The sequence below is a fragment of the Sciurus vulgaris genome, assembly GCF_902686455.1.
Source record: "Sciurus vulgaris genome assembly, chromosome: 8".
NCBI classification, from domain to species: domain Eukaryota; kingdom Metazoa; phylum Chordata; class Mammalia; order Rodentia; family Sciuridae; genus Sciurus; species Sciurus vulgaris.
The window spans coordinates 134,769,919-134,793,391 of record NC_136468.1 but is presented as its reverse complement, the minus strand read 5'-3'; the positions used below and the strand labels follow the sequence as shown (position 1 = coordinate 134,793,391).

At 38.0% G+C, this 23,473-nt stretch overlaps 1 protein-coding gene across 11 annotated transcripts in view; it reads right to left on the bottom strand.

Annotated features, from left to right (window-relative positions):
- The window catches only part of MTMR3 (myotubularin related protein 3), a 120,206-nt gene extending 101,259 nt beyond the window's left edge, over nt 1-18,947 (bottom strand). For 5 of the 11 annotated variants that reach the window (XM_079151262.1, XM_079151265.1, XM_079151253.1 and 2 more), the window contains exon 1: nt 18,745-18,946. The gene's annotated coding sequence lies outside the window, so the exon portion shown is untranslated. Of the gene's footprint in view, nt 1-18,744 lie in introns of all 11 variants that reach the window. The other 6 variants (XM_079151252.1, XM_079151258.1, XM_079151260.1 and 3 more) reach the window with 2 other exon arrangements.
- Between the last annotated feature and the right edge of the window lie 4,526 nt (nt 18,948-23,473).

Genomic DNA, 23,473 nt, shown 5'->3' with positions numbered 1-23,473 from the left:
AAAAGCTTGCTTCTGTCATCTGTGTATCAATATCAGTGAGGGGTAGGTGGGGAATACCTCCTGGCTTTTGGTGACAAATGTCAATCCTTTGTATCAACATTACAAGGAAAAGGAGTACAAAACCGGCCAAGTCTGATATACATTTTCAAGTCAGAAGGCAAGAGAAAATTAGGAGTGGGAATCTTTGCTGAATAACCTAAAAGTGAAAATGTCCCTCTATATAAATATTAACTTTTTTATATCATCAACTAAATACAAAGATCACAAAAAACAAGGCAAAGTAAGAGATTAACAATAATAAAACAGAACAATTATATAATTTATGTGAATAAAAATTATATAATAAAAAATCTCAAACAAAAAGATCCAGTGAATACTATATTCCTTTTACTGGTATAATTGTTGAGAAGGGATCCCTAAATGTCCAAAAAATCTCTTTTAGGAATGTAATCTAGAAAGCCAGGTATGGTGGCACACACCTGTAATCCCAGCAGCTGAGGAGACCTTGAGGCAGGAGGATCATGAGTTCAAAGTCAGTCTCAGACTTAGTGAGGCCCTAAGTAAATTACTGAGACCCCGAATTAAATTAAAAAAGAGATGGGGATGTGACTCAGTGGTTGACTGCCCCTGGGTTCAATCCCTGGTACCAAAACAAAAAAAAAAAAAAATATATATATATGTGTGTGTGTGTGTGTGTGTGTGTGTGTGTGTGTGTGTGTAATCTAGGAATTAGTTATAAACCTACTAAATATAAAAAAAAAATCTAACCCCTGGCACTAAACCACTTACCTATAATTACAGAAAGTCCTATCACAGGAGGAAAAAAAGGAGAAGAGGCACAAAAGTCAATTTTGTGAGCTTGTGATGCGGTATTTTAGCAAGAAAAAGGGTAGTCTCCTTTTTAAAATTCTATGGCTAGGGATATAACTTAGTGGTAAGGCCTTGCCTAGCATGTGCAAACCCTGGATTCAATCCCTAGTACTGAAGAAAAAATTAAATATGTGGTGGTATTTATTATTCCTTAATACAAAGTTCTGTTAAGTTCTGTTTACCAAAAAAAAAAAAATGACATAAATGAAGAGCTGCAAATAATATAGGGGAGGAGTCAAGGTCCTTGTTTACAATAATTAAGCCAATACACACAGAACATTCAATTAAGTGCTTCACCATTTATTAGTCATTTAATCTTACAACTCTACTACAAATAGGAAAACTAAGGCACAGAGATAACTTGCCCACGTCACAAAGCTAGCTAATAAATAATGTACAGATGCAAGTTTAAACCATATAAGAAATTAAGTAGAAATAGCATACATGGGATCAATTCAAAAGCAAAAGAGCAAGACTGAGGGTATAACTTAATGATAAATGGCTTGCCATGTGCAAAGCATGTGCAAAAGCCCTGGGTGCAAACCCAACACCTCAGAAAAGAAGTGGGGCTGACGCTATCTCAAAAAGGCTGAAAACCAAATTAAGAGAAACTACAAGGGATCTGTAGTCTCAAATGCTACAAAAGTAGAATATTTCTTTAATAATAAAGCAATTTTAACTACCACTCCCCCAGGGCCTGTTGCATATTAGGTGAGTACTCTACCACTGAGCTACATTCCAGCACTTTTCAATTTTCTTCTGAGACAACATCTCACTTAGTTTCCCAGTTTGGCCTCAAATTGGCAATCCTCCTGCCTCAGCCTCCCAAGAATCTGGGTTTACAAGGCATGCACCACTATACCTGGCTCACTTTAAACTTTTCCCTCCCTCCCTCCCTCCCTCCCTCCCTCCCTCCCTTCCTTCCTTCCTTCCTTCCTTTTTGGTACTAGAGATTGAACCCAAGGGCACTTTACCATTGAGCCACAACCCTAACCCTTTTTATCTTTTATTTTGAGACAGGGTCTTGCTAAGTTGCTTAGTGCCTCACTAAACTGCTGATGATTGTCTCAAACTTGCAATCCTCCTGCCTCAGCCTCCCAAGCTGCTGGGATTACAGATGTGCACTACCATGCCCAGCTCACTTTTAACTTTTGAGAAGCACATTCTGGAGAAAAGAATTGAAAACATTTTATTCCTAATTATTATGCTTAAGAGAAAACAGCAAATAGCTAAAAGCAATTTCCATAGTATTCTATATTAAAGTACTATCATGTTTAACACCTTTTATTGAAAAACAAAGTTCTATAATCAAAATGAATCATTCTGTCACTGTGGCATATTCACTTAGCCTCATCTTTGAAAAATATTTTGAGGTAATTTAGGTGTTTTCTTATTTCTGAGGACAATTTTGGACATGAAAAGGGCATACTTGTGTTATTTCCACTCAGAGTCAATAGTTTAGTGATATTTGGAAGGAATTATAAAAGATTAGTTGGCCACCTAGAAAAACTGGTATATATCTGGATTTAGAAATGGAGCTGCAATCACTCTAATCCACAAAAACCATCAGAGTTAATATGCATTCCATAGTACTGAAGCAAGTTCACTTTCATACTATTTTTACTTTTAAAATATGCAATGCTCACAGGCAAAGGGCCTGTTCCTCAAAACTGAATTGATACTAGTCTAGCTTTGGTTTCTTCTAGTCTTAGTAGGAAACAGTAGCTGCAGTGTCTGACACAAACATGATACTTGTGCTTACTACTGAGCTAAGTATATTCTCTTAGCTCTAGAAAACTGATACACATTGAGCTTCTTTAGTTAACCCTTAGTCATTATAAAGTTATTCTCATCCAGGCTTAGAAAAGGAAAAAGGCATGGTAGGCATTGCGGCAGTCTCAGGAAGGTTATCACCACTGACTTCTCAATTTGTTTCCCACCCAAAAATTTTACAAGATCGTTGGGGAAAAAAAAATCTTACTTGTATCCTACAATGGACATCCTTCCTTTCTATGCACCATTACTGCCAAGAGGTACAAGTAAGATCTCATCTTGATTTCTTGGCTGCCTTTCACTGATGTAATCATAGCAAGAAGCTTTGAAACACAATCCTGGCCTAGGTCATTCCCTTCAAAGTGTCTATCATTACTTCTTGGTGAGTCAGCTTCTGGACTACAGTCAATGTGCTTTTTGCAAGGTTTATCACGAAACCATACTTTGGTATGGAGTTGGAATGTGGCCAAAACACTACAATTCAAAAGTATTTATTATAGAAAAGATAGATACATATCCAAGCAAACCACTCACATGTCTTAGCAAGAGACAAGATTCTGAATAATATAAGGAGGTAAAGGGGTTACAAGTCATCATGTTAAAAAAGATCCTCTTATATGCAAGTGTCAAAAAATGTCCTATAATAACTCCTGATAATTTTCTTTGAGATTTTTTACAAATGGGTAGATTTAAATTTTTGTGTATCCTTGAAGAGGAAAAAATCATCTTAATATATCTATATCAGGTAATATGGAGGAAAAAAATTGCTGTGAATAGTGAGAAGGATGGATGTACTTCCACTGGGCAAGACTGGGAAAGCGCCTCACTCTGTATAAAATAATAGTTAGTCGATGCTTTCAGATATAGAAAGTGAGATTAAATAACTATTCATGTATTTATTATTCATGTCTCTTCAGAAGACACCAAAGTTTTTCCTATAAATTTAAAAAACTGCCAGGCGTGGAGGCACATGTCTGTAATCCCAGCAGCTAAGGAGGCTGAGTCAGGAGGACTGCAAGTTCAAAGCCAGTCTCAGCACTTTAATGAGGCCCTACGCAACTCAGCAAGACCCTGCCTCAAAATAAAAAATAAAAAGGATTGGAGATAACAAGGGGCAAGGTGTATTGGTGCAGGCCTGTAATCCCAGCAATTCGGGAGGCTGAGGCAAGAGGATCATGAGTTCAAAGACAGCCTCAGCAACTTAGCGAGGCACTGAGCAACTCAGTGAGACCCTGTCTCTAAATAAAATACAAAAAAGGGTTGGGGATATGTATGCTCAGTGGTTAAGCACCCCTGGTTCAATCCCCAGTACAAAAAAAAAAAAAAAAAAAAAAAAAAAAAGCTAATATATATATATATATATATATATATATGGATAACAGATTTAAGATACTTGCCATAATTTAAAATACGCTTATGCAAGGGTTTTAGTGCATAAACTTAAAATATGCACTGAAAGCCCATTAAAGCTGCTTCGATGTCCAAAGAGAGTAAGCTATACAGACACAATGAAAATGCAATTTCAAGAACATTTAGGAATCATAAAATATGTAATTCTATACAGCAGCATTATATTAAAGGTAAGACATTCCCTAACATGTAAATTCAAACTTGCCTTTATTTTAGAATGCTTGAAAGAACATTACCTGGGCTAGGGTTGTGGCTCAGCGGTAGAGCGTTTGCCTACCATGTGAGAGGCACTGGGTTTGACTCTCAGCACTGTATATAAATAAAATAAAGTCCATTGACAACTGAAAAAATATTTTAAAAAGTAAAAAAGAACATTACCTTACACCAAGGAAATATTTTTATCCAAACAAAAGGATATTAACATGCACCAAACGGTACAACCCTCCAGCTTATATTTCAGAATTCCCTAGCCCTTAAAAAATTTAAACACACTGAGCTGGGGATTTTGGTCTGTGGTAGAGCATATGGTTAGTACGCTCAAGACCCTGGGTTCAATCCCCAGCACCAAAAAAAAAAGTTATACAATGCTAAAAGATCTCAGGAAATTAATCACACAACTGAAATTTTAAGGAAACGGATCTGCCTTATTTATACTAGGTATGTGCTGATTTTCTGTATAAGCATCTTAATTACATTCCAACATAATAAATAGCTCTAAGACCATAATATAGGGAACAACTTTTTTTAAAAAAGTATTTTTACTTGAAGATGGACCCAATACATTTATTATATTATTATTATTTTTAATGTGGTGCTGAGGATCATACCCAGTGCCTCACATGTGGTAGGCAAGGACTTTACCACTGAGTCACAACCCCAGCCCAGGGGCATAAGTTTTTAACTAAGGTATGCAACACATACCAAAAAATGCGCATTATAAATACACAACTCAATGATTCTCATAAACTAAATACAATCATTAAATCAACAACCCTGATCAAGTCATAGAACATTACCAGCACCTCTAAGATCTCCATTGTTCTCTCCGCCAAAGACAGTCATTTTTCTGGCTTCCATTCCCACCTTTCATTTTTGTCTGTCTTTAAAACTTAACAGAAATGGAGCCACATCTTGCAACTACAATGCATTTAAGTAAAAAGTTCTACTGATACTATCAAAAATTCAAATTCAAATCATAAATCAGTCACAAAGCAAACTTTTTAATTTTTTTTAGCTATACATGGACACAATATCTTTATTTTATTCATTTATTTTTATGAGGTGCTGAGGATTGAACCCAGCGATTCACACATGCTAGGCAAGTGCTCTACCACTGTGCTACAGCCCCAGTCCAGCAAACTATTTTTCAAGCAATTAAATATATAAGATATTAACTTAAAAGGCAAATACAATATTGCTGGCAATTCCACTTTCCAATTAAATTTCTAAGAAATTTCTGAAGTTACCTTTAGTTTGAGAAAACAAAGATACCCAAATGGTCTCAAGAAATATTAGGCTTTCATAAGTAAAATTTAAGTAACTTTTTTTAAAGGCAAGACAAGGGGGGAAAAAAGGTAGAGAAGTCACAGAAAGATTTTAGATCACAATTCCCTTAAAGCCACATTCTTAAATTTTGCCCTTAAATGTAAGAAGCATTGTCACCAATTAACTACAGCCAACACTGAACAAGAGGGGAAAAAAACATAACAATCCTGAGTGCTTGACATACACAAAACCCTGGGTTCAATCCCCAGTTTCAAAAAAAAAAAAAAGAAAAAGACTACCCTATATAATTCCAATAACATTTTAATAGCACTGCAACAAAATTGTTAAATAATTCTCTTGCCAACTGCTAATCTACATCACTGTTTCATTTTTATGACTCCATAATCAGTGCTGTCCAACATGGTAGCCACTAGCCACATGTAACTACTTAAACTTATATTAAAATTAAATGAAAATTTAAAGTTTAGTCTATTGGTTGCACTAGCCAAATTTCAAGTGCTCAGTATGTACTAGATAAAATAGATACCAAACATTTCATCACAAGAAGTTCTACTGAACAGCACCAGTTTCTACATGTGCTCTACATGTGCTATGTCATCTCCTACTTACTTAGCCCTTAGCCCTTTCAGCTTACCCTGCTGAAATTAATCTAAGAAAATTATGACAAATGACTAGAATGGATCACCAACTGTATTTCCTTGGTCCTCATCTTCCTTGATGTCAGTTAATTATCCCTCATTTGGAAACCTTCTCATCTCCTTGGTTTCCACCATGTCTCATTAATCTAATATTAAATCTTAAAATCTACCTTTCCCCATCGCCCCACTCCCCCCGCCCAATATGGACCTCAACTTGTCTTCTAGGTTCAAGAGCTCATCCAGACTGGGACTACCATTCTTTTTTATTTATTTATTTATTATTTTAGTTGTCAATGGACCTTTATTTTATTTATATGAGATGCTGAGAACCAAACCCAGTGCCTGACATATGCTAGGCAAGTGCTCTACCACTAAGCTACAACCCCAGCCTAGGACTACCATTCTTTCTACCTTAAATTCTCCATCAACAAGCTCCTACAGTTCATTTTATTTTTCTTGGATACTCCTTGGCCTCAGTGTTTCAGTTTAGTTCTTTTCTAAAAACCTTTCCCTCCTAATTCCCACATTTCTGTACTACCATTATTCTCACAGACCCAAAATCTAGGACTGGGGACACAGCTCAGTACTTGCCGAGCATACATGAGACCCTAGAATTACCAGTTTGACACCTTAATTCAGGTTCATATTACCCACTTTTGAGTATAATACAGGTTCTTCACTCTTTCCAATCTTTGTATGCTTCCACTTACAAACATTACCACCAAATTATTTTCCCCAACATTGCCTTTCATCAAGAACCTAAAAAGGCTCAGTACAGAGAGTAAAATTCCAACACTTTCACAAGCTTACCTTTGACTCCTTTATCTTCTCTTCTGCGCCAGCAAAACTAAAACTGTTTCCCAAACATAACTTTGTATGCCTTATCTACATAAACCCAAGGCTCCTCCAAGTCTCTACTATACAATTTTAATATATTAATTGCCTTATATTATGAAGCTTTCCACCTCAGCAGCTGTTAGATACCACCCTTTCTGAACAGACCTACATAAACTGGGAATAAAGTTACAAATAAATAAACAAACATACTGGTTAACTTAAATACAAAAGCATCAATATTTGTCACATGCAAAAAAAAGTTGTCAGGTTGGAATTGTGGCTCAGTGGTAGAGTGCTTGCCTAGTACCTGTGAAGCACTGGGGTCAATCCTCAGCACCACATAAATATTAATAAATAATAGTAGTGGGTCCATCTACAACTAAAAAAAAATTTTTAATTGTCACATGCAATTCTATTTCCCAAGAAATTACTCTGTAGAAATAATCCCACAACTTTTGCTCAATAGCATAAATGCAAGAATGTCTATCACAGCGCGCGCGTGTGTGTGTGTGTGTGTGTGTGTGTGTGTGTGTGTGTGTGTGGTACTAGAGACTGAACTCAGGGGCATTCTACCACTGAGCTAAATTCCCAGCTCTTTTTATTTTGAGATAAGGTCTTGCTAATTTGTTGAAGCTGGCCTCCTGAGTAGCTGGTATTATAGGCATGCACCACCAAGTCCCATTGATCACAGTACCTTTTCTGATAAGAAAAAAAATCCCTAGATGTCTATCAGTAAGAGACTAGAAAATAAAAACTACACAGTTCTGGTTTTTTTTTGTTTTTTGTTTTTTTGGTGGGGGGGAGTAGCAGGGATTGAACTCAGGGGCACTCGACCACTGAACCATATCCCCAGACGTATTTTGTATTTTATTTAGAAACAGGGTTCCATTGAATTGTTCAGTGCTTCAGTTTTGCTGAGGCTGGCTCTGAATCTCCATCTTCCTGTCTCAGACTCCCAAGTCAGTGGGACTACAGGCCTGTACCACAGTGCCTGGCTACACAGTTCTTAAAAGTGAAATAAATCCATATTTCTTAATAGGGTGAAAGTATATGTGATACACTATTAATGAGAGAAAAAAGCAAATCATAGGACAATATGTATAGTTTAATCCTATTTGAAGAAATTCTTACAAATACCTATTTTATTAAGAACAAACGGGACTTAAAATTATGTCTATTCATACATCAAATTTAAAATCATTGAAATAAATAAAGTAAATATGTACCAGCGTAAATCTCGAGCTTTTCCAATTACGAAATACAAATATCTGTAGGAAAATGTGTAGAATAAAGGAGCATGAACTGGAAAGATAAATATCAACCTCCGCATAAGTAAACAGGATTTGGAAGGAATACAAAAAAAGAGCCTCCAATTGTATGTATATTTTCATTTTTAAAATGTATAAACATACATTTGAAACAAATTTAACAAGATGTAAATATCTATTACATCAACATTTATTGAAGTAGGTACTTAGTGCATGTCAAATTATTCCAGATTTTTCTAAATTTTTAAAATATTTCAATTTTACCATTAGTATAACAAGCCAAGATTAGAGAATTTGGAGAAAAGACGAAAATAGGCTTCATAGACTTTTTTTTTTTTTGGTATCAGGAATGAACTCGGGCAGCCCTTAACACTGAACCACAAACTCAGCCCTTTGTATTTTTTTTGAGACAGGGCCTAAATTGCTGAAACTGGTCTCAAACTTAGAATCCTCCTGCCTCAGCCTCCCCAGTCACTGGGATTACAGGAGTGAGCCACCAGAACCAGCACACTTTTATCAACTTCTAATATGGATTTATTTTTAATAAACCTGTTTTTTGTTTTTGGTTTTGTTTTGTTTTATTACCATGAAGTTCCTAAGTATTAGAGCACCTGCCTAGCATGCATGAAGTTCTAGGTTCAATACCCCAGGCACTGCAAAAGAAACACACACACACACACACACCTAACTTTAAAAAATCCTAAAAATGTATACCAGCGCTAGCTACCTTTATTATCTCAACTACCATTCAATTTTAATCTTATTAAAAATAAAAATAAAATAAGGCTAGGCACAGTGGAAATCCCAGCTGAACTACAGGCTAAAGGTGAAGGACTAAAAATTCAAGGCCAGCTAAGGGCAACTTAATGAGACCCTATCTCAAAATTAAAAATTTTTAAAGGGGTAGTGATATAGCTCAGTGATAGACTGCTTGCCTAACACGCACAAGGCCCTGAGCTCTTTCCCTAATACTGCACAAAAAGAAAGAAAGCGGATAGAGTAATATAGATAATTACAACTATCTTAACACAGAAATCTAACCCTTTTGAATATGGCATCTATTCACGTGAGTATTTATGCCACTATAAATGCATAGTAAACAGCAAAAGCTGACAAGCTCTAATGGCTTAAACTCTAAAGATCTCCCAAAAATATTACCACATAAGCATATAAACCTGTGACTCAACTCCCAGATGTACCTTAAAATGAAAACTTCAATGAGGCCATACTGTCTTAACAAAACCGTCTGCCTAAATATTTTGCAATTCATATAACATATACAAAATTCATATCACATCTGAGTTGAATTGTGGTAATACCACATGACATTTAAAACACAGTCTACAGAATTTGCTCAAGTTCACAGTTATAAGTCATCAGAAGAAGTGACAGGCTTTTTAGGCTAAGTCCTGTGTTCACTTAGTTCATAGAAACACATTTTTTTAATGTATCTTCCAATCAATCTATTAGGAAGAAGGAAAAACACACACACACACACACACACACACTGGAAGTCCTCTTGGGTTTAATTGTGACCAAAACCCAGACTGTCTCCAGTCAGAGTGGAGTTTACAATAAGAAAGTTCAGCTTGCCTGCCCCCGTTCTTTCCATACCACTCCCTACAGCTGCCGCTCTGATTAGAAATTGGAGTCAGTTTCACCCACTTTCTCACTGGTGACTGTGACTTAAACCTTCATAAGACACCCAATGAAAAATGAAACCTTCAATTTTTACTTTTTCCTAACTATAAGGTACTACATGCTTATTATAGAAAACTGGGAAACTATAAAAGAATATGAAGCAGAAAAATCACCAGAAAGAAATTAATCACTATTAATATTTCCTCTCATGTCTTTCCAGGGTCTCTCTAGCGTATAAAAGTATGCTAATTCATTTACAAAACAGGATTTTAAGTTATCCCAGAAAAAGGGGGAAACGGTATATTAGTTCTCTGGAAGACTAAGTTTCTTCAGTGTTTACTGAAGAAGTCAAAAACATGTGTACAGGGAACTGAAGAGAATAAAACAGGTAAGGGGAATCATCCTTGCTCCTTTACATTCACCCCATGGCAAATTCTGAGTCCATGTTTAGAGAACCAGTATACAGGGCTGGGGAGGTAGTTCAGTGGTATAGCGAGCACTTGCCTGGCATGTGCAAGGCCCTGGGTTAAAAATCCCCAGCACTACAAAAAAAGAACCAACTAATTGAGTATGGTTTCCTTACTGAATAGAAGTCCACAATATAACACATTCATATATTTACATACACAGTCTTGCCAGTAAGAGGGACATACACAGTAAAAATTTACATCAAGACTAACTTTTTTTGTGCCCTTGAAAATATCTTAAGAGAAGGTAAAAAGATATCTGCAAGTTAGGTGTGGTGGTGCACGCCTGTAGTCCCAGCAATTTGGGAGGGCTGAGGCAGGAAGATGGCTATTTCAAAGCTAGCCTCAGCAACCTAACTAGGTTGCTCTAAGTAACGTTGACCCTGTCTCAAAATAAAAAGGGGTGGGGACGTTGCTCAGTGGTTAAACACCCCCAGGGTTCAATCCCTGGTACCAAAAATAAGTAAGGAAATAAAGGATATCTGAAAGACTGGTCTAAAATTAATGACCTTTCTCACAAAACTATTTTCTATTCACATGAACACTTCAATCACAAAAAAATTTAAATATTGACACAACACTGTAACTTATTTACATGAGTAAGTAAACATGTAAGAGCTTAAACGGTTCATAAATTCTGTAACTTACTCTGTGCCAGGCAGTGTATCAGCCCATAAAGGCCTGACCTTTTCAATTCTGCAAACATAATTATTTCAGTCACAATAAGTAGGGTATTTGTTGCTCAATCTAAGTTTTTGTAGGTGTTGCACATCTAGAACCAACGGGATAAAATGGGTTAAGTTCTAGAGAGTGAGGGAGAAAAGCCATCAGACCTTACTTCTGAAGCTTTGAGTCTACCTCTTTAAAATTTTTATCATATCCTCTACATGTGGCCCCAAGCAAGTCATAACATTCCTGGGACAGGATGGTCTCAAATCCATGTGGGAATCTAAGAAGATACATTAAGAAACTGCCTTATAAATCGTGCTACTTTAGGAAAAAAGAGATAACTGGCCTTTTGTCCAAAGTACTGTATATAGTAATAATCTTTAATATAATTCACCTCATTCCTTCTTTTTTTTTTTTTTTTGTGGTGGTGGTGGTACTGGGGCTTGAACCCAGAGCCTCAAGCATGGTGTTGTACCACTGAGTAACATCCCAGTCCTTCTAAGTTTTTATTTTGAGACAGGGTCTCAATAAATTGCCCAAGCTGGCCTTGAACTTTCAAATGTTCTGCCTCAGTCTTTCAAGTAGCTGTAATTACAGGCATGTCCCATCACACCCAGCTCTCTCATTTCTTTTAACTGGCACCAAAAAAAAAAAAAAAAAAACTAAAGTTGCTTAATATAATCTCTTTCCACAATCTCCAGTATTTTAACATTATCTTTCTCTGATAATGACCCACATGAAATAACTGAAAATAAGTTCTCCATGATGTAAAATTATTTTTTCTAATTCATTAAAACAAAAAAAAAGCCAGTTTTCTGATTTCATAATTTATGGGGGAAGGGCACAAAGCAACTTATTCAAACTTAAAAAAAAGAAGTGTTACCTTTTCATCTAAGATTCATCATGGAAAGTTTCAGTTCAAGAAAGCATTCTTAAAATGTTATAGACTTAGCTCTTCCAAATGAAGTTAGAGTGACAGGTTAATTGTGGTACTTTGCAAGCAAAGGAAAGCAAGTAGTAATTATTCATCCCTTCACTCAGACTTAAAAAAAACAGGGACATTAAACTTTTTTCTATACAGAATAGATTTTTAAGAATATTCTCCACATAATATCAATTCTTCATAGTTAAGAGAAGTAATTATTTACATTGCTTCCTAGACTAATACTGGTCCTTTTCAAATTCAGCTACCTCAACAAAGACAAAAAGTATCAAGTTAGTGCCTTAAATTTATATTTGATTTTGTCCCAAATGTAAGCCTCAAGAGCATGGGACACTTTAAAGACTATCATAATCCAACTAAACAGGAAGATCAGTAAACTAGTTTAATGTCCAAAAAATTCAATGATTCATAAAAACCCAATATTAAATTATTTACTTATCCAAATGTAAATTATGAGTATTCAAAGCAAAGTGGTAATACACCTCAAGGAGTACCCAAGATGCTCCACTGGGGTAAAGGAAGATATCTGAATTTTATTTTTAATTCTCATCCTGGTTAATTTTTTGCCTTATTTATAAATCATACAATAATTGGGTACTATACATATATTCTCCATAAATTAAATACTAAGGATTGAGTATTAATACTGTTTTTTTAAACTGATGGAATGAGCAATCAAAAAGTTTGCAGACCACTGGTCTTAAGTACTCCTTTGTTACTTACCTGCCCACTCTACAAAGTTTAACTGTACAGTAAGTCCTGATGTTGGAAAAACAAAACAAAACAGAAAAACTAATCCAAACTATTTTAAACTCCCAACGAGAAACTAAAGACAGCAAATCACTAGAAGGAATATATGGAATTGGGTACTAATATGCTATTGATTGGAATTTAAAACAGCGTATCTATAGGGTAACCTGAGTGTACCCAAATCTAAGACATACCTACCAACCTCACTGACAGTGTGTGCTTATTAAAATGTGTGAGGTTCTGGGTTTATTCACCAGAACCGCACCCCCCAAAAAAAAATCCATATACCCTTTGAACTGATTAAGTCTACTTTTAAATATTTATCCTTTAACAAAAAAACACAGCTAGACTGGGGTTCTGGCTCAGTGGTAGAGCGCCTGCCTAGTGGCTGTGAGGCACTGGGTTCAATCCTTAGCACCACATAAAAATACAGGTATCGTGTCCATCTACAACTAATAATGTTAAAAAAAAAAAAAACTACAATTGTATAAAAATGTCCAAACACATTCATCACAACACTGTTTTAAGAAAAACGTTGGCAATGTCCACTGACATTGCTATAAACTATAATACACCCATATAACAAAAATATAATGCATCCATATTACAAAGCACTACCCATTAAGGGTATATTATATTAATCTCACAAAGAAAATTATTACTGCACATCCAGATGCTGGGTATTTTTCATTTGCCATTTGATTGTCCTCTTCCGTGAAATACCTGTTTGTCTTTTGTTAATTTTTAATTGCATTATTTGCTGATTGTTGAGTTTTCCAGTCTGTATATTTTATAAACAAGTATGTATATTGCAAATGTTTAAAAAATATATAATAATAAAAAGAGGAAAAACCAGGGCCTGGGGAGGTAGCTCAGTTGGTAGAGTGTTTGCCTTGCAAGCACAAGGCCCTGGGTTCAATCCCCAGCACCGCCAAAAAACAAAACGAAAACAAAAGAGGAAAAATCAATTACGTATTTGGTATATCTTATAGAAAAATGATAGGCAAGAAACAAAAGAATCTTATTTCAAGCTAATCATCACATCTTAATACCCAATTCTTTCTAATTATGTCAAGATTTATGGGTACTTATTTTAAAAGTTAAGATATACATATATACACATACATACCTACACACACACACACACACACTTATAATTTCCTTACATTTTGCCAGATTATCCATCTCTGAATAATTCAGAGAACTAAATGAATGTCCACTTCTCTTCAACAAAATTACAAAGCTTTAGATAATAAATTAGATTGAATCCTAGAGAAATAAAATGAGAAAAATCTTAGAATCATTCTGAATATTGTGTAAAGACAAAACAGGCACATAATAAATCTAAGCCTAGTCATATCTAAGATACTGCTCTGCAATAGCACCAAGACAATACCTCTGTAGTTAACAAGTACTCCATCTTAAGGGGAAAAGTGCTTAAGAATAATAGCATAAGTTTATGTGCAAACTTGGTTCATTAAATCAACAACTTGGAACTATGAGATATTTCACCATTAAGAGAAATAGCTTTAATGTTAACTCAACCTCACAATTTTCTTCTTACTTCATTTTTTTTTTTTTTATGCCTTACTATCTTACAGTCATTCCATCTGCACTGACCAGGTACCATGCTGTTTGTTTTACCACACAAATAAGGAAAAAAATTATTATATTTGTGTGTGTGTGGTACTGGGGATTAAACCCAGGGCCCCACACATGTAGGCAAGCACTCTACCACTGACCTAGAGCCCAGCCCTTTTTTTTTTTTTTTTTTTTTTTTTTTTTTTTTTTTTTGAGGCAGGACCTCACTAAATAACCACTTTGATGTCATTACTCTATGAAACTGTCACCTGTCATTTAGAAAACAGTTCTAAAACTACACAAAAAGTACTGAACTCCTTACCCCAACCATCTTCCATCATAGCATCAACCTAAGAAAATGGGTGAAATGTAGCAAGTCTAATCCAAATGCAGACTTTGGCACAATCTTGAGATATCCCAGACACCCCTGAAGTCTCTGCAATACTATTTCTATTAGTAGTTACAAGTACTGAAAGGTTTCTACAGAGAGAACACAGAAGCAGAAATCATTTCTGTTGCCCTATCAATGGCATTAGAAAATTCTGCACTTGACAACAAGTACCAGATTTACTACTGCTTCACAAGCCAACTCTTCCAAGAAAATAGGATTCTAATACCATCCTCCTACATCTTTAGATTGCTTTTCATACACACCATTCCATTTGATATTCACTGACAACCTGCAAAATAAGCAGAGGTTGCTCTTTCTCCTTTTACTAATGAGGGAATTAGAGCTCAGAGGGGTTATATGGCTTGCCAAAAACAAAAGGACCAGTAAGGAGTACAATCTAGACTTGAACCAAAGACATACTAATCTAAAAATTCCTAAAACAATTTTCATTCTGAACACCTAATATAAATATGAATTTAAAAGGTATATTAAGTTTCTAGATACAGTACCAAAGTGAAGACCCAAGTATGATACCAGTATTAGTATCACAAAATTAAGATTAAAAATAGCAATGACAAGCTAATAACTTCGGTAGCTTCTAAAATTACCAGGAGTTCTAGTTCAATTCAATACAGGTGTGATCCTATACTCTGTCTTAAACTAATATTTTACCAATTATAAAATTATATATAAATTCATCATAGAAAATTAGAATTGGTGGTCTGTAAGAAACAACTCACCACATAAATTGCACAAACTTCTTCTAAACCATTCTTAGTCTTGTGACTTCAAACCAAATTATGAAGTTCCCTATTCAAACCAAGTTAATTTCAACACTAAATGAATTACAACAGTATAAGCATGCTGTTTCTAATACTTAAAACATGGCGCTCAATTTCCAGAGCACTTTTGACAATGTATAAAATCTGCAAGCTAAAAGTAAAACCCAAGGGGCTGGGGATATAGCTCAGTTGGTAGAGTGCTTACCTTGTAAGCACAAGGCCCTGGGTTCGATCCCCAGTACTGCAAAAAAAAAAAAAAAAAGAAAGAAAAATAATAAAAGTAAAACCCAAGACAAATACTGTTTTTTTAAATGAAAGATTATCTACCTACATGAGATGAATACCAAACTAGAAATTATTAGAGAGGTGCAGAATCAGGTGAGTCAATGAGTACAGGCTCTTAATTGTACAGATGAGAAAACTGAAGCCCAAAGAAGTGACATTCCAAGAGCAATTAATGACACAAATGGAATCAGAATTTAAATCTGTCTGCCAATCCAGAGTTTCCTACAAGTCCACACTATCTCTGCATTAAATAAACTGCTTTTTTAAAAAAGTCATTGACATCTAAAAAACAAAGAACATCTAAAGACTCAAAAATGAGAAGACAGGAAGAGGCTGAGGTAGAAGGATCAAAAGTTCAAGGCCAGCTTGGGCAATTTAACTAGACCCTATCTCAAAATAAACAAAGCTGGTGACATAGCTTAGTGGTAGACTACCCCTGGGTTCAAAACAAAACCTAGGGGACAGGATGGTGTTCACTGACCATCTTCACCAAAAATAGAATCCTTTGAAAGAACACCAAAAGTTACAAGGACTAAAAAGAGGTTCTTTAATCCAATGCGAGATATCAAGTAACTTTTAGTAACTAATGCTATCAACCACCATAGCTATTCTACACTATATATTTACTCAAAAAAAATCTGATATAAAATATACCTACACTATATATTTACTCAAAAAATATCTGAGGACATAAAATATGCCAAGAACCATGCGAAGTACTAGGTATACCAGGGAACAAAACAGACACCATTTCTGACTCTGGGAGGGAACAACTGGGTGCACTTCTCTAAAAATACTACACTGACAGGATATTTACCAAACTCCTCCACTACCCTACAAATATAAGAACACTTTCTTCCACCTCTCTCAAACTTATAACAACTCTCACCACGCCCCCTTTGAAACATGAATACTTCCTTTGGTAACTCAAGATTCTAATTTACCACAGAAGATGTTAACCAGGACCTTAACAGCTTTTTAAGGGGACTTTACCACCCCTCACAGCCTGGGGCAAATTTTAAGAACTTTTCATGATGACCTTCCTAGTTTACAAACCTAGTCTCCAATAACTGCTAACACACCCATTCCACCCTTCACTTTACTATAAACCTGAGTCAGATGGTTTAGAAGCAAACATGATGTTGGGATGTTGGGAAGCATCTTCAGTAGACTTCTGTGAGCCAGAAGCAAACTTACTGCCTCTCCTCTGCTTCTTTGTTCTGGATTCTCGATCTCTGGATATGCCTCCAGTTAAGCAGCACCTAATTTTATTAAATGTATTCCTAATAACTTGTGAACCAATAACTCTTGGCAACAAACCTATTTTCCCTCCATAAATCTACTGTATTTTAAAAGATGTTCGATTTGCAACTTCAAGTTTCTCATGCATTTCCTTCTTCCCTACCTCTCAAATTCTTAAAGAAATATATACACAATTAAAAGCTCTCTCAGAAGTCATTTAATTAATGGGAATTCTTTGGAAAACCCAACCTAAGGTAGTTCACATACCTGGCTAAGCTGAATCATTCAGGGAGTCTTGTAATGATAGGTTCCCAAGCCCCATGCTCAGATTTTAATTCACCAGGTCCTGCTTAAGTCCCAGGAATCAGCATGTTAGACAGTCCATAATATTTCTAGGTAGCCAGTGAACTAAAGAACCTGGCCTACAAGTGAGGCTACATCACTGTGCTGGTCATTCAAACTGCTCTGGGTCACCTGAAAGTGTGGGAGGTAAAGTTAAAAGCCTTCACAGGCAACCAATTTACTCTAAACAGTGTCATTCTGATAATTTTCTATCTATCCAAGCCATAGACCCTATCAGGGAAGACTACCAACACACCTTACTTAGCCTCCAAGCAAAAAGAACATGGATAATGTCTTGCACTACTGAAACGGCCCCGAATCTAAAAGGGGAAGGTACCCTTCTCCATGGACAAATGACAAACATTTTACTTAGGAAAAAAAAAAAAGAATTCAACCACAGCCTCTAGAATAATCACTGTTCACGTTAGGAGAAATTAAATTGAACCTCGACTAGAATATGTATTATATGTTTATTTAATATGAAAATACATGTCAGTAAACAAAGTGAATGTCAAGGAACTGGAATAGTAAGAATTTTTAGTCCTGGGTCTGGAGATGACACCAGAACATCAAAATCTAACAGCAGCCCATGTGCAAAACTCACAAGATTATCAAACTCCAGAGAACCTATTAAAGTGACCATAAAATCTACCCCATAATTTTAAGATAAGGTTTCCAGCCCAAAGTACAACCAACAATATCATCTTATGGGTCCTGAGACGCAAAACATCCTGCACAATTTCTACCCAAGAAATAACACTGTAATCTTTTGTGGAGCCGTTTGACCAGTGTTTCTTGAGCTCCCTCAACCGCCCCCGAACCACCCTTCCCACCCAAGTACTACCAGGTCAGGAGGATGCCCGGCGGCAGTCAGGCGGCCACTCCTCCTTCCCACAAGGCCCGGGCCGCACCGCTCGCCCAGGGCTCCGAGGCCCCCGACCTCCGGCCTCTAGACAGTTGACTCCACGGAGCCGGTCCGGGTTGGAGGGGCGGGCACCCGCCTCGCGGGGTTCCGCCGGCATTTCCTTGGGCCCGCGGGGCAGCGCCTCACACCAGGGCCCCACGAGCTCGTCCTCGCCTGGACCGTGAAGGCCGCCCCGGCCCGGGACCCCGCCTCCCTCGCGCCTAGGGTCCGGGCCGAGCCGAGGCGCTGTGCTCCCACTCCCCGCGCCTCCCCCTGGCGGCGGCGGCGGCCACCCAGGCCATCTCTCCCCGGCCCTGCACACCTTCCCCAGAACCCCGCAGGACGACGCCTCCTCAGAGGGTGACAACCACCGCGCCGCGGCCGACGCCGGCCCCTCCTCCAGCTCCTTCTCACCGCCGGAGGAGACCGGGGATGGGCTTCTTACCAGGCAGTAGGACATGGCGAGGCCCGGCACTGCACTGCCTCCTCCGCCACCCCGCGAGGCTCCCAGCCAGGGCCGGCGGGGGGGCAGCGCTGGGCCGCTGGAGCGTCTCGTCCGGCTGCTCCGCCGCCGCCGCCGCCGCCGCCTGCCACCGCCTTCTCACAACCACAACAACATGGCGGCAGCGGCCACACAGAGCGCGCTCTCGATGCTGAGCCGGGACGCGAGCGGGGGCGCGCGCGCAGGCTCCGGCGCTCAGTTAGGGAGGAAAGGGGCGGGCCGCCGCGGGTTGGGGGACGGGGCCCAGGCCTCTGGTCCCGCCCCCCGAGGTGGGCGGGGCTGTAGACCCGTGTAATGCCAGCAGCTTGGGAGAGACTCCTAGAGAAACCCTGCTGAAAAGAGTTAGACAAATGGGACAAGGGCAAAGGAAGAACGATGACAAATCAGGAAGAAGAAAGATCAAAGATGGACCTACCGATTTTAGGGAGGCATCTTTTCCTGACTGTATAATCCTAGGCAATCCTTCTGTTCACTCTACTTACCAGTAAAATAGAACAGTAGTGGTATCTTTTACCTGCGGCATAGTAAGGATAAAACTAACGTAATATAATGTCTGTAAATATGGTGTGCTGGTGGCTAGAACACAATTTCAAACTGCCTCAATCTCAGCTCCTGGTCAAAAGCATAATAGAGAAGACATAAGTTTTCAACAAAAACAAACACCAAAAAAAAAAAAAAAAAAAAATTGGAAACTACCCTGCAAAAGAATTGCACATTCCAAAACTACATTACCTTATTCCTAACAGATTCACCTGCTCTCAGGTGCATTTTAACATTATGCCCTTTTTTTTTTTTTTTTTTTTTTTTTCCGTACTGAGGATCGAACTCAAGGCCTTGTGCTTTCGCGGTAAGCGCTCTACCAGCTGAGCTATCCCCCCAGCCCTATGCCCTTTTTTTTAATGGTTGGAGAACAAGTCAAATGAAATCTGCCCCCTGTATTTGTTGCATTATTTCCAGAGTACTTTCTGAAATTATTTTTCAATGATTGTTGTCTTTTACCCCACTAGAATGTAAGAACACTTGAAGATAAGAAACGTGTCTTGTTTATCACTACATCCCCAGCACCTAGAATTGTGCAAGACAAGTAATAGGCAGGCAGATTTCATGACTAATGGATAACGTTTATTTATACAATTCATCTAGTTGAATCTTCACAACTTTAATAGGTAGATGCTATTGTCTCCATTTTACAGATGAAGAAAGTGAAATTCAGAATATGTCGTGCTTATTAAAACAAAATTCAAACCCAAACCCAAATGACAACAAAAATTGCTCTCACTCACTAAACTGTACTACCCACTACACAACACAGTAACCTAAAATAAAAATCTCAAGTAAGAGCCAAGCATGGAGGTGCACACCTGTAATTCCAGTGGCTCAGGAGTCTGACGTAGAAGGATCACAAGTTCAAAGTCAGCCTCAGCAACTTAGCAAAGCCCTAAGCAACTCAGTGAGACCTCCTGTCTCTAAATAAAATATTTTAAAAGGGCTGGGGATCTGGCACCCACGGGTTCAGTCCCCGTACCAAAAATAATACACACACACACACACACACACACACACACACACATATATTAAGAAATTAACGTTACAGTTCAAAGTTAGAAGAAACTGGTGGCTTCCTCCTTTCTGATAACTAGTGTTATGTACTCAATTGTGTCTCTCTTTTCATCTTGGCTTCCAGATAGCCTAGGGCTCAATTTGAGATCCAATGGTAGCCTCTTGCTGGCCCTTAAAGTCAGCTCCTGCTTCAACTGTGTGTGTGTGTTTTCCTGGGGAAAGAACCCTGCACTTTTATTTATATGTTGCTGTCCTGTTTTTTCCTTTCTGTGTAAGAATATAGCCCTTTATGGAATGGAAAAAGAAATAGTATATAGATGAATGACTTAAAAAACAACAACAAAGTCTTTTCCCACATATTTCTCCCATTGTCTAGTAAACTAGGTTTCCCCTCAGTCACCAGTCCCCTGTAAATGGAAATTCCCCTGCCCAGCCCTCTGCTCACAGACTTTAGAATAGACTTCCACAGGTGAGTAGCCACTTACTGGAATGAAAGTAGCATCTGACTTCAGGGCAGCCTATCCTTAGGCTAGCCAGTTTCCTATGAGGTGACTCAGGGCAAAGGGTTCAACCAATAGGCAGTGAAAATCCACTCAGCCAATCTCACAGCTCCCAGAAATCCATTTAGAGTAAAAGTGTTGGCATGTCACTTTCACCTCTTTGTAAAAAGACAAAATGTAGCTGTGCTTGCCTTTTAATCTGGGCTAAGGAAATCTCAACTGAATCTTCAAACAATTTTTATAGCATTTGGAATAGTTTCTCTGTACCCATGAAATCACAGTATTTGGCCTGCTATTTCACATGAACACTAGCATGGATTGAATCTTTCAATGTGTGCTGCACTAATGTGAGTACTTTCCATGTAAAGTCAGGATTTAAAGCCAAGCAATTTGACTGCGAGTATATGCTTGTAAGCATATTAGGTTTCATCCCCACTGTGGTCTACCTCCTCACCTTTAAAATAGATATTAGTAAGTTTTCTCTAAGAAAAATAAAACTGCTGCATGGCCTTGAAAACTCATTTCAAGGGAGTTAAGGGTGTAGCTTGGTGGTAGCATGCATACTTAGCACACACCAGGCCCTGGGTTCCATCTTCAACATTGGAAGAATGGGAGGAAAGCTCATTTCAAGGAGAAGGACCTAAGAAGACACAGCAGAAAGAAAACTGGTCTAAGTATCATGAATCAGTTTGAATCTTGGTGCCACCACATACTAGTTCTCATTTCCCTTTTCATACGCCTCAGTTTCCTCATCGCCCTGTGCAGTTGTTAGAACTATCATGCTTACCTCACAGAGGTATATAAGGGTCCGTTGAGCTAATGGATTTAAAACAGTTTGTACCCTATGAAAAAGCTAAACCAGCAGGGAGGATCCATTTGACTCTGGTTGAAGACAAAACACTGTATACAATAAGTTAAGAAAAGAGGGAAACCCACCCAGGCTCAGTGAGGGCTTCTTCTCACTGCCTTATTCTCATGTGAGGGGCTCACTTTGACCATCGACCTTCCTCTCCTCCTACTAATATCCTTTCAGCCTCACCTCCTCCCAGCCCATCTCCCACCACCGCTGCACTCCTGCCTCTATATTCAAAGCTGAAAAACGTTCTTCCAGCTGCTCTACGACTCTTTGAAGTAGTCGAAGACAGATGCGAAGACTGATGAAGAACAGAGTCTTCCCAGAGTCATGCAGTGCCACTGGAAGGCAGAGGTCCCTCAGTCCCCCAAAATACAGACATCCCCATCTTAGCTCCTTCTGCTTAACCTAAAAGTCACTCATTTCAGTGAGCACTCCATATGGCTTATTCCCAGACTCTCACAATGCACCTCCCAACTCAGCCAGCAGACAGGGATAACTTTGGTTCTCAGATATTAAGGAACATCTTGTTTGGCAAGGTGGAAAGGGGAATTAAATAATATCTCTGTGATTCAAAAGTCTCCCAGGATCTTCGAACCATAACTTTGCCCACTTACTGCTGGGGTGGGTCAGTTCAGCTTCAATTCAGTGTTACAGGAGTGTTTCTCAAGGTGTGGTCTACAGGTCCTTAGGGATCCCTGAGACCCTTTCAGGGGTCTATATGGGTCAAACTGTTTTCACAATAATCATAATAACTTATTTGTCTTTATTACCATGTTGACATTTGTAGTAATGGTGCAAAAGCAGCAGTGGTAAAATTTCTGGAAGGTTATCACAAATCAAAGTGGTGGTGCAATATGTACTAGTAGCCATTGTGTTCTTTACCAGCATGCATATAGTAAACACAATGTCAGTTTCACTGTCCTTTATGAAGCAGTAAAAAATACATAAAAAATACATAAATTTATTAACTCTACACCTTTGAATGCATGTCTTTTTACTATTCTGTATAATGAAATGAAAATTACAATGCCTTTTGGTCAATTTTTTTATTGAGTTGAAATTCGTATAACAGAAAATTAACCATTTTATTTATTTATTTACTTTTTTTTTTTTTTTTTTTTTTTTTCGGTGCTGGGGATCGAACCCAGGATTTCGTGCATGCAAGGAAAGCACTCTACCGACTGAGCTATCTCCCCAGCCTGAAATTGACCATCTTAAAGCAAATAAATCAGTGGCATTTAAGACAGCAGCATTTATGCAATCACCACCTCTATCCCATTCCAAAACATTTTCAACACTCCAAAATAAAACACTATGCTCCTATTAAGCAGTTGATTTTCATGCATAAAGCTCTTTTGCTGTATGCAGAAGCAGGATAGCTGCCTCAAGAAGAAACACTTGTGCAATTGTTTGAGCTACAAGATAAACCATCCTCTTCCTTCAGAGAACTCTATTTTTATTTGGAAGCTCAGTCAACATGCAAACTATAATTATTCAACTCAGGAGGCTGAAGCAGGAGGACTGCAAGAACACAGCTGGCCTTGGCAATTTAGCAAAACTGTCTCACAATAAAAAAGGATTGGAATGTGGCTCAGTGGTAGAGTTCAATGCCCAGAAAAGGGGCAGAGAAAAACTACAGTTATTCAGGTTGGGTATTTGACAGACATTTCCTCAAAAAAAAATGAAGTAAGTTTGTCACTTCAAAATTCAAGGTTAATTATAATTTTGGAAAAACCGAATGTCTTACCATGAATCT